Source organism: Podarcis liolepis, assembly GCF_965112155.1.
Source record: "Podarcis liolepis genome assembly, chromosome: 5".
Taxonomy (NCBI): domain Eukaryota; kingdom Metazoa; phylum Chordata; class Lepidosauria; order Squamata; family Lacertidae; genus Podarcis; species Podarcis liolepis.
The window spans coordinates 28,514,828-28,523,180 of record NC_139556.1 but is presented as its reverse complement, the minus strand read 5'-3'; the positions used below and the strand labels follow the sequence as shown (position 1 = coordinate 28,523,180).

The 8,353-nt window shown below is 42.6% G+C and overlaps 1 protein-coding gene across 8 annotated transcripts in view; it reads left to right on the top strand.

Moving 5' to 3' along the window:
* The first annotated feature begins 261 nt into the window (after positions 1-261).
* Positions 262-8,353, top strand: part of CCSER2 (coiled-coil serine rich protein 2) — a 53,950-nt gene continuing 45,858 nt past the window's right edge. The window contains exons 1-2 of one of the 8 annotated variants that reach the window (XM_083502473.1): positions 302-575; positions 1,667-1,730. The gene's annotated coding sequence lies outside the window, so the exon portion shown is untranslated. Of the gene's footprint in view, positions 576-1,666; positions 1,744-5,893; positions 8,249-8,353 lie in introns of those variants that run through there. The other 7 variants (XM_083502472.1, XM_083502478.1, XM_083502476.1 and 4 more) reach the window with 7 other exon arrangements.

Below are 8,353 nucleotides of genomic sequence, written 5' to 3'. Positions count from 1 at the left end.
TGGGGGTCCCTTTCAACTCGTATGATTCTATGGATCAAGCCACCGGACAAACGCTACGGCCGCCGGTTTGAATTTGGGCGGGAAAAGCCGTTGTCGGGGGAACGGGGGGGCGGGGTTTCCACCTTCGGAACGTCGGGATTGGGCCGAAGCACGAGCGGCGCGCGCACTCCCTGCCCAGTAACTGTGCAGCGCGAGACAAGTGATAGAAGAATGAGCGAGGGGGGAGGGGGAGGAAGGGCGCAGGCTTACAAAGCGAAGCGGCGCTCGGCGGCGGCAACAACACGCGTGCGCACTGCCTGCCGCATTACGTCAGCGTCAGCTGTCAGCCGCCGCCGCCTCAGCGGATGGGGCAGGAGGCCGGCTGCGAGTTCCGGGGCGTGTGCATGAAGGGAGGCGGGTTCCTCGGAGGACGCTGGCCGGCTGCGAGCGAGCGAGTGAGGGAGAGCGAGAGAGAGCGACCGAGGCTGCGACCGCTATTCCCCCTCTCCCAACACTGCCGGTACGCTGAGGGACGCCGGGCGAGGCCCACCCGCCACCTGCAAGGCGCTGCTCCTCCCTCCCCGCCTCGCCCTTGGGTGAGTGTCAGCCGCGGGTGTGTTGAGATGGAGAGGAAGGAGCCGGCTGAAGGGACGGGGGGGGGGGACGAGGAGGAAGGGGCCGGGTCTCTGGTTGTTGCCCCCCTCCCCATGCCCTTTCCAACATCTTCTCCCGCATTGTAAGGTTGGCGGGGCAGCGAGGGGCCTCTCTGCTCGTGGGCTGAGTCAGCGGACAGCTGGTACCTTCGCCCCATCTCTCTCTCTCCCTCTTCCCCCCCGGGGGGGGGGCTTCTGATCTCTCCTCTCTCTCGTCCCCCCCGCCCATCTGCGAATCTCGTGGTTCTTCGGTGGGCGCGATTGGCTGCACGGCCGTGTGACTGACTGTGCTGGAGACGAAGATGCTGCATCACCGTCGTGACCACTAGCCTGCTCTCTCTCTCTCTCTCTCTCTCTCTCTCTCCCCCCCCCCCCCTTTTAAAGAAAAACCAGGCTTAGGAGATGCTCGTGTCGTGGAGAGAGAGCGGGGAGGGCGGACTTAACTGCAGATTTGCTAACCCTCGGGTTGATGGAGGGAGGGTGATGCCTGGGCTCAAATCTGCTCGGAGAAACGCCCTAGCTCTGCCCGGGAAGTCTTGTCCCTGATCTTTTTGGGGACTCCCTACTTTATGCAGGTTGAGGGAAATTCAGTTTGTGCTTGCTCATGGTTGCCTACAGCATGTCTTCCTGGATTCAGCCCAGGCCTTGAAAAGAGATGCTGGGGAGACCTGGCAGGAGTCGAGCACTGGTCCTAACTGCAGGCCTTTCTCAATCCACCTTTGCTGGCGTGAGGCAGGAGGTGGCCTTGCGGCAGTGTTTCCTGCCTACTAGTGTTCCTGTAGGGGTGTCCTTTTTATGCTAGGGTGTATGTATATGTGCGTGTGGCCAGGTAACACTTCTTCCGGCTTTAAAGGCCGGATGACATCTCCATATTGCTTAAAAACAGACAAAGGCTGCTGCTTCTGTACCTGGGCGGGTGACTGAAGGAGTGCTACTGTGTTTATCCTCATTTCAAACATACAATGACTCATTATAAGCTTGTCCCGTCAGGGAAGGTAATATTGAGTGTCTTTCTTTGTTTTCTTATGTTTCAGACTTTGAAGCTCTCTGACCTTGGGCAAATCATCACTTCTCAGCCCATTCTCTCCTACTGCTATTGTGAGGATAAAAGGCACAATGTTTGTAAAGCACTTTGCAAATGGAAAGTGATGTTGAACTAATAATTAACAGTATTTAATTTTTCCCCAAATAGTTGGAACATAAGTTCACCATTCAGTCCATTTGAGAGAATTTCTGAAACTTGAGGATAACAACATTCATGGTTACTTTTTCACACACAAATTCTTGCCACAGTCTTCTTTTCAATGGTTTTGTATGACTAGCTCCTTTTCCCTTGTCCTTCTCTGCAGTCTTGTCCCTTCTGCTTCCTGACAGCTGGTATAAGGAGAGGGGTCAGGCAGGCGTCAAACAATTCAATCTGTTTGGGAGAGACTGAGGCTGAATTCAGCTGACATGGCAATTCATGGGTTGTTTTTACATCTGAACCCATGTTTGCTCACTGACTTTGTGTTTTGGGATATAGGAACATTGTTTTAAACTGGTTTGCACTGGCAAGCTTGCCCCAGCTGTGGTTGACATTAAGTATGAGTTCATAGTGCAACAGCCTCTTGAGACTGAGCAGCAGCCATAAATGTAGTTTGTTGATGATTTGTGAAGCTGGAAGTGAATTTATGAAGATAAGTGCTAAACAGTAAATGAAAACAAATAAGCAATTCTAAACCATGGTTTGCCAGTTTTACATTTGGAAGCACAAACTGTGGTGTGGGTTATTAAGCAAAAATGTTATGCTTGGATGTATGATAGGGTTGTAGAAGGCAGTATGATTTTATCTCTATTGCCGGTCTTAAAAGGGGAAAAACCTCTCTGGTAATCTGGTGAGCAATCTCTCAGGTTTCTCACAGTGGATTGACATTCAGCTGTAACCTCTAAGGGCTCATCCATACAAAAGCTTCCTGCACTCCCATTTGGCGCTAGTACACAGTTGGAGTTGATTTCAACTTACTGAAACTAGAGAGGGCAGATTTTGTCCATATATAGAGAGTGTCTCTCTGTGTGTAATTGGATCTCCTCGTTTGTCTGATGTATGTATTTTAAAAATTGTTGGATAAGTAAATGATTAGAAATTGTACAGGACTAACAGCCTGGTCCTCTGCAAAGTACACCAAAGTCTATTGAAATTGGTTGGATGGGTCGCTGACTCAACATAGATTGGGTTATAGTTCTTTAAAGGGTTTCTGGTTCCTGAGATGAGAGTCTCTCTGGGTGTGGTCTGTTCAGCCAGGTTGGTACTTGAGCACTGTTTCAGAAAGCAGTAATGATAATCATTGCACAACTGTTAAAAGCAATTAAAAATACTAAATTTAATTTATTTAATGTCATGTTCAGAAGGTAACAGCATGGATAGATTTCTACTCACAAACAGTAGTTTCCTTAAGTTACATTATTAATAATACTGAGCTGGATTCAGCTAACCCCTGATCTGTTAGCAGGTCAGTGCAATGACTCCCACTAACATAGCAGGACTCCCCCTCTGCTCCCCCAATTTACACTGGAGGTCTGGGAAAGCCCCCAAAATAGCATGCAGTGGGAGGAGAGGGGAAGTTGTTCAGTTGGGCAAATAGAAATACTTGTGCTGACAGAACAATCTCCTTAACATTGTGTTGAATTCCATCTACTTTGTCTTAGTGGCAAGAAGGTAGTTTCTTCATTGTTGCCCATAAGAAATGCTGTTAATGTTGCTGAGTATAGGTTTTGAAGTAGTAGTCTTCAAAACAATGTTAATCTTTAATATTTCTAGGAAAGTTAAGAATTATTTTAGAAGTGTTCTGATCCCTGCAGAAATCATTATGTCTCTTAGCATAAGAAGGCATACCTCTTGTATTAGGGATATGGAAGTCTTTATTTGGTCCCTAGAAGTAAATGTTGTAGTTCAGATTGTTGTGTCTTTTCTTTAGAGGATCAAACAGAAGAAGTTACAGATGGAATCTGGGTTGTCCGTTAGCCTTTTTGAAGGCTAGCATCATTACTATCTTTCTAATGATTTGCAGTGTCATCTGGTGCCTAGCAGTTCTTGGCAAGTTCCATCATGAGATGAGCATTCACATTTTTCAGGATATAGTACATTAATAACATTTGTAATTCTAGGCTGTAAAATTGTAATAGCAATAGTAACCAAAAATGAATGAAAGAAATGAAATTTAAAAAGAAAAAAGGGTTGTGTCACAAAGCAGCCTTTCTCAGCCTTGGCTCCCCAGATGTTGTTGGACCACTGGTCTTGCTAGCTATGGATGATGGGAATTGTAGTCCAACAACATCTGGAGACCCGAGGTTGAGAAAGGTTGCCTTAAAGGCTAGTGCTAAGATTCAGTCCAGCACTTGGAATCTAGTAAAAGAGAACATAATATGCAACCCAAACATTCATGAGGAACGCCATTCCCTTTCTCTCATCACCTTTTTCAGGACAAGACAGCAACTGTTTGTTGTCTTTGAGCATTCCTTAGGGTGTGGATGTTAGCTGTGCCAATGCAATATGTTCCTTATTGCCCACAATCCAGGTTTAGTTTCTTTGTGCTCAGTTCTGCTTCTGTGAATATGTTCAGGCAGCATGAGGAAAGCCATGTGTGTACAACTCTTGACAGGGTATTTTTGGGAGATGGGCAAAAGGTTCCTCACTATAAGTGTAAGGAATCTCTACAGATGGTGAGATCCTACTCTCCTTTGCTAGCTGGCCACAGTAGATATCCATATGGTTGATATCTACTTAAGAAATGTATCAGTATATATTTTATCTGAGTACCACTAGCAAAGGGTGCTATTGATCTGATATTGAAGAGAAAATGAATGCAAATCAAGAAATACCAGGTGCTATAAGAAATAATTTTGTCAATGGTAATGAGTTATGCATTGCTTCAAATGATTCCTAATCGGGCAGGAATTAAGGCCCATTTGGTCCAAAGCAGTGTCAAATGTAGCACTAGACAGTCCTTTTACCCAGATCTTACAATATTGCCCAGGTGTGTCAATGAGCAACATAAATGAGAAGATGGAGACAACGTGTGATGATTTTAAAAGCTGTCCTATAACACCTTAAAAGCTTTTTTTAAAAACCCTGTTGACATAATACATTTGTAAGAAAAGTGAATGAGAAGTAACTGATTCTGTCTGGAAGCTTACCTGCTTGATGGTTAGTGACTGAGTGTCTCAATTTTCTGAACATAATATGATAAACCTGTTCAGTTCAGGGTTACATTTGGAAAAATGCTAATATAAAACATTACAAACCATTGGGTTCTTGGCTGTTGTTCTGATGAACCCTTCATATATATTTAAGTGCTTATGTATCTCCTAAATTTGAAATATTAAAATACAAGACTGTCTTCAAAGGACATAGGAGAAACAATTCTGGGAAAAGGGTGTTTCAAGTCAGGGTGCCACCGTGAAAAATGCCCTGTTGTATGTCCTGAGCTATGATTTTTAGTGGGGAGCCACAAGCAGAACCCCCTGCTTTTTGTTGATTGAGTTGTCTTGTATCAAGGAGGTGCTCCAGCAGATATTTAGACTCCAAGTCGTTAAGGCCTAGCAGCCCACAGGCAGCTATTACAATGATTTTAAGAGCATTGTTCTATGCTCCCATCTTACTTCCCCAGTTAATAACCAAGCAGCAGCATTCTACGCTTGCTACAGCTTCTGGACCATTTTCATGGTCAACCCCACTTAGAGTTGCAGTAATCCAAATATGAGGTCACCAGAGTATATGGCACTCATGCCAAACCATCAGTTCAGGAACAGCTTTAGCTGGTGAGTGAGCCACATCTGGAAATAGGTACTCCAAGGCCCCCTGAGCCCCCATTGACAACATGGGGTTAAGGTGTGCCCCAAAGCTACATACATGCCACTACAGGAGGAGTACTACGTCATCCAGAACAAGCTGTTTCACCAATTCCTGGAATTGAGCTGCCTGGCCACACTACCACCATCTTATCAGCATTCAGTCTATAAACTTAGGCAAACAAACAATGTACAAAAGTTAAGGGCTACTCTGCTCTTGTGAATGCCAGTGAAAGTTGTAAAATCACTTTCTCACAGGCTTATTGGTAGTTCCTGTATAATGGTGGGGGACAACTCCCAATGTCTATAAACATAGAGCATGATCCAACTAAAGTTAAATGGATTTATGCCTGCTGCTGGAGGATTTCAGCAGTTGCCAGACTCTCCCATCTAAATTAATAGTATCTAAAGATGCTAAATATTGGCCAGATTGTTTTATCCAAAATGTTTAGTAGACATAGTTGGTTCAGTTGTATTCAATAAACCTAACCTATTGAATTTGGTCAGTGAAGGTGCTGGTTAATTCATATTTTTTAATGATTCCAATCTTACACTGCTAGATTCAGTATAAATTTATAAAGATTCCCTGACTGGTCAACTGTTGTTCTTCATCACAGATGTTGACTGTTTTTGTTGATGTTCATCGGAGATCACCAGGCAAGTGGATGTTTACATGTGTCAAATTATAAGTGCTAGGATTCAGTAGTCCATTAAAAAAAAGGAAGTGTTCTGTCTCTGTGTTGCATTCTAGCAAAGAGTAATTGGGTTTAGCTAATGCTGGAACACTTTCCCCCATCTCATAATTAAACTTACTATGCAGGCGTCAGCAGTAAACAATATTGTAGTTATTGTACCCAACTTGATTACAGAATGCTGCAAATATTCTTTAGTTTTTCTTTGTGTTTCTCCTTAGCAAAGGATTGTGGAATAGCTAGTAGACTTGTTTCCTATGTTCCATTGTAAATTATGTATCAGTAACACATTACACACTGTAGTATATTGATCTCAGAAGTACATATGCCTCATAGCACAAAAATAATGATTCACTTTTTAAAAACAATCTATCCGCCCTCTATGTTCAAGTATGTTATCAGAGTGCTTTAACAATGGAAAACAATGCCACTCGAATAAGCACAAGAGAGAGTACATTAGTGAAGGATAGGGGTGTTAAAGCTTCACTTAATTATTGCTTGTTTCTTTGTATCAATCAAAATAAAAACAGACATAAAACTTAGCCAGATTATATTTGTATGGGACCAACTTCCCAGGCAATCATAATAGTGATTTTTAATTTAGATGGTCAACAGCGTATTTGGAATTATTTACACACCTGGTGGCCAAGGATGAGTAAACATTCCATTCTGATAAGTTTGAAAGATCTCCAAGTGCTGGCTCTGGTATGGTGACTGCATCTTTCCTTCCCAAACTATATTTGAGGTGCACCCAGCATAGGTAACTGACTGTGGCAGGATGGAGAAAGAGTTACTGTCTTGCTGATTGGAAGAGGAGATGAATGAACCTTGCCTATATCAGTTTTTACAGTGCTACATTGAAAATATGGCTTTTTCATGTGACCTACATTTCTCTTGAAGGAATGTAGGTCATAACTAGCTGGAAACTAGAGTACATACATTGGATGGCGATTGATTTGACTGTTCAGTTGTTACTGTAAGCTATTTGTAAACCATAGCCTTCTTTAATATTTAGATTTTTAAAGTATAATGGAATGCATAAAGCAATGCATCAAGGTTATTGGATACCTATTATCTGCTTTGGTTATAAATGTTTTCCTGTGGCAGTTGATTTTTGTATACTTGCTATATAAGAGCTTATGATCAAAGCTGATAAGGATTTATAGAGCTTTAGGTGACCCATTTCTAGTTCAAAAATTACTAATCTAAGTGAAATGAAGTCAAAGGTAGCAAGTTACCAGTATAAGGAGTTTCTACTTATTAGATATGAAGGATAGCATTTAGCTGTTTCAGATGCAAAAAATGCTGGCAGTGCCTCAAGCATGGAGCAGCCCAAACTACTTGCTAGGGCAGTTTTATTTTATTATACTTGATGTATGTGTAGTTTTGGTACACACAGCACTAATTATGTTACCATTCATAGTAAGCCCTGAGCTCTTGTGTACACAAATAAAAAAGTGTAGAATTCAAAGTCCAAAAATGAAATTTTATGCATGCATGTTAACATGATTGGAATTCTTGAGAGTAAAATGCTTCCATTTTGTTGTCTCCTTAGTTTTGCAATTACAAACAGTAGTTAAAAACTTATCAATATGGTACCCAAGATTCTCATGACATGCTCACTGAAAACCTATAGTATTTTACCCATTTGCATACACAGTAAAAACATTAAACCTTAAAAAGATTCCTTAACCAGGGCTGCCTTCAGATGTCTCCTGAAGGTTATTACCCATCTCATTGACAATTGATGGGAGGCCATTCAACAGGGTGGGTGCCACAGTTCCTTCCACAGTTTCAAGCCATTTTCAAAGTATATGGAATTAATACTTTACAAGAATATTGGTAGATTAGATCAGTGTTGCCACCATGTTCTGGGCTTGTATTCACAGGAATGCCTTTATTCTCTTTCAAATGGAACAGCTGATCCTGCGCAATGTTTGGCTTCCATTTAATGAAAGTGTTTCTATCTTTCCGCCTGTGCTCTCAACAGCTTAGATATTGTGTGGATAAATTGTAACTGTTGCTGTGGAGTTCTTGGAAATACAAAATATAATCTTGAGATAACAGCTACATGCATCAGTGTGGACTCTTGAGCAGGTAGCAGTGCTTACTTGGTGACAACACTTGATATTAAAAGTGTATTGAGGTGGCATTTGGAAAGATTCCGTAGTCAATGATTTGTATTGGCAGCAGCCCACAGGA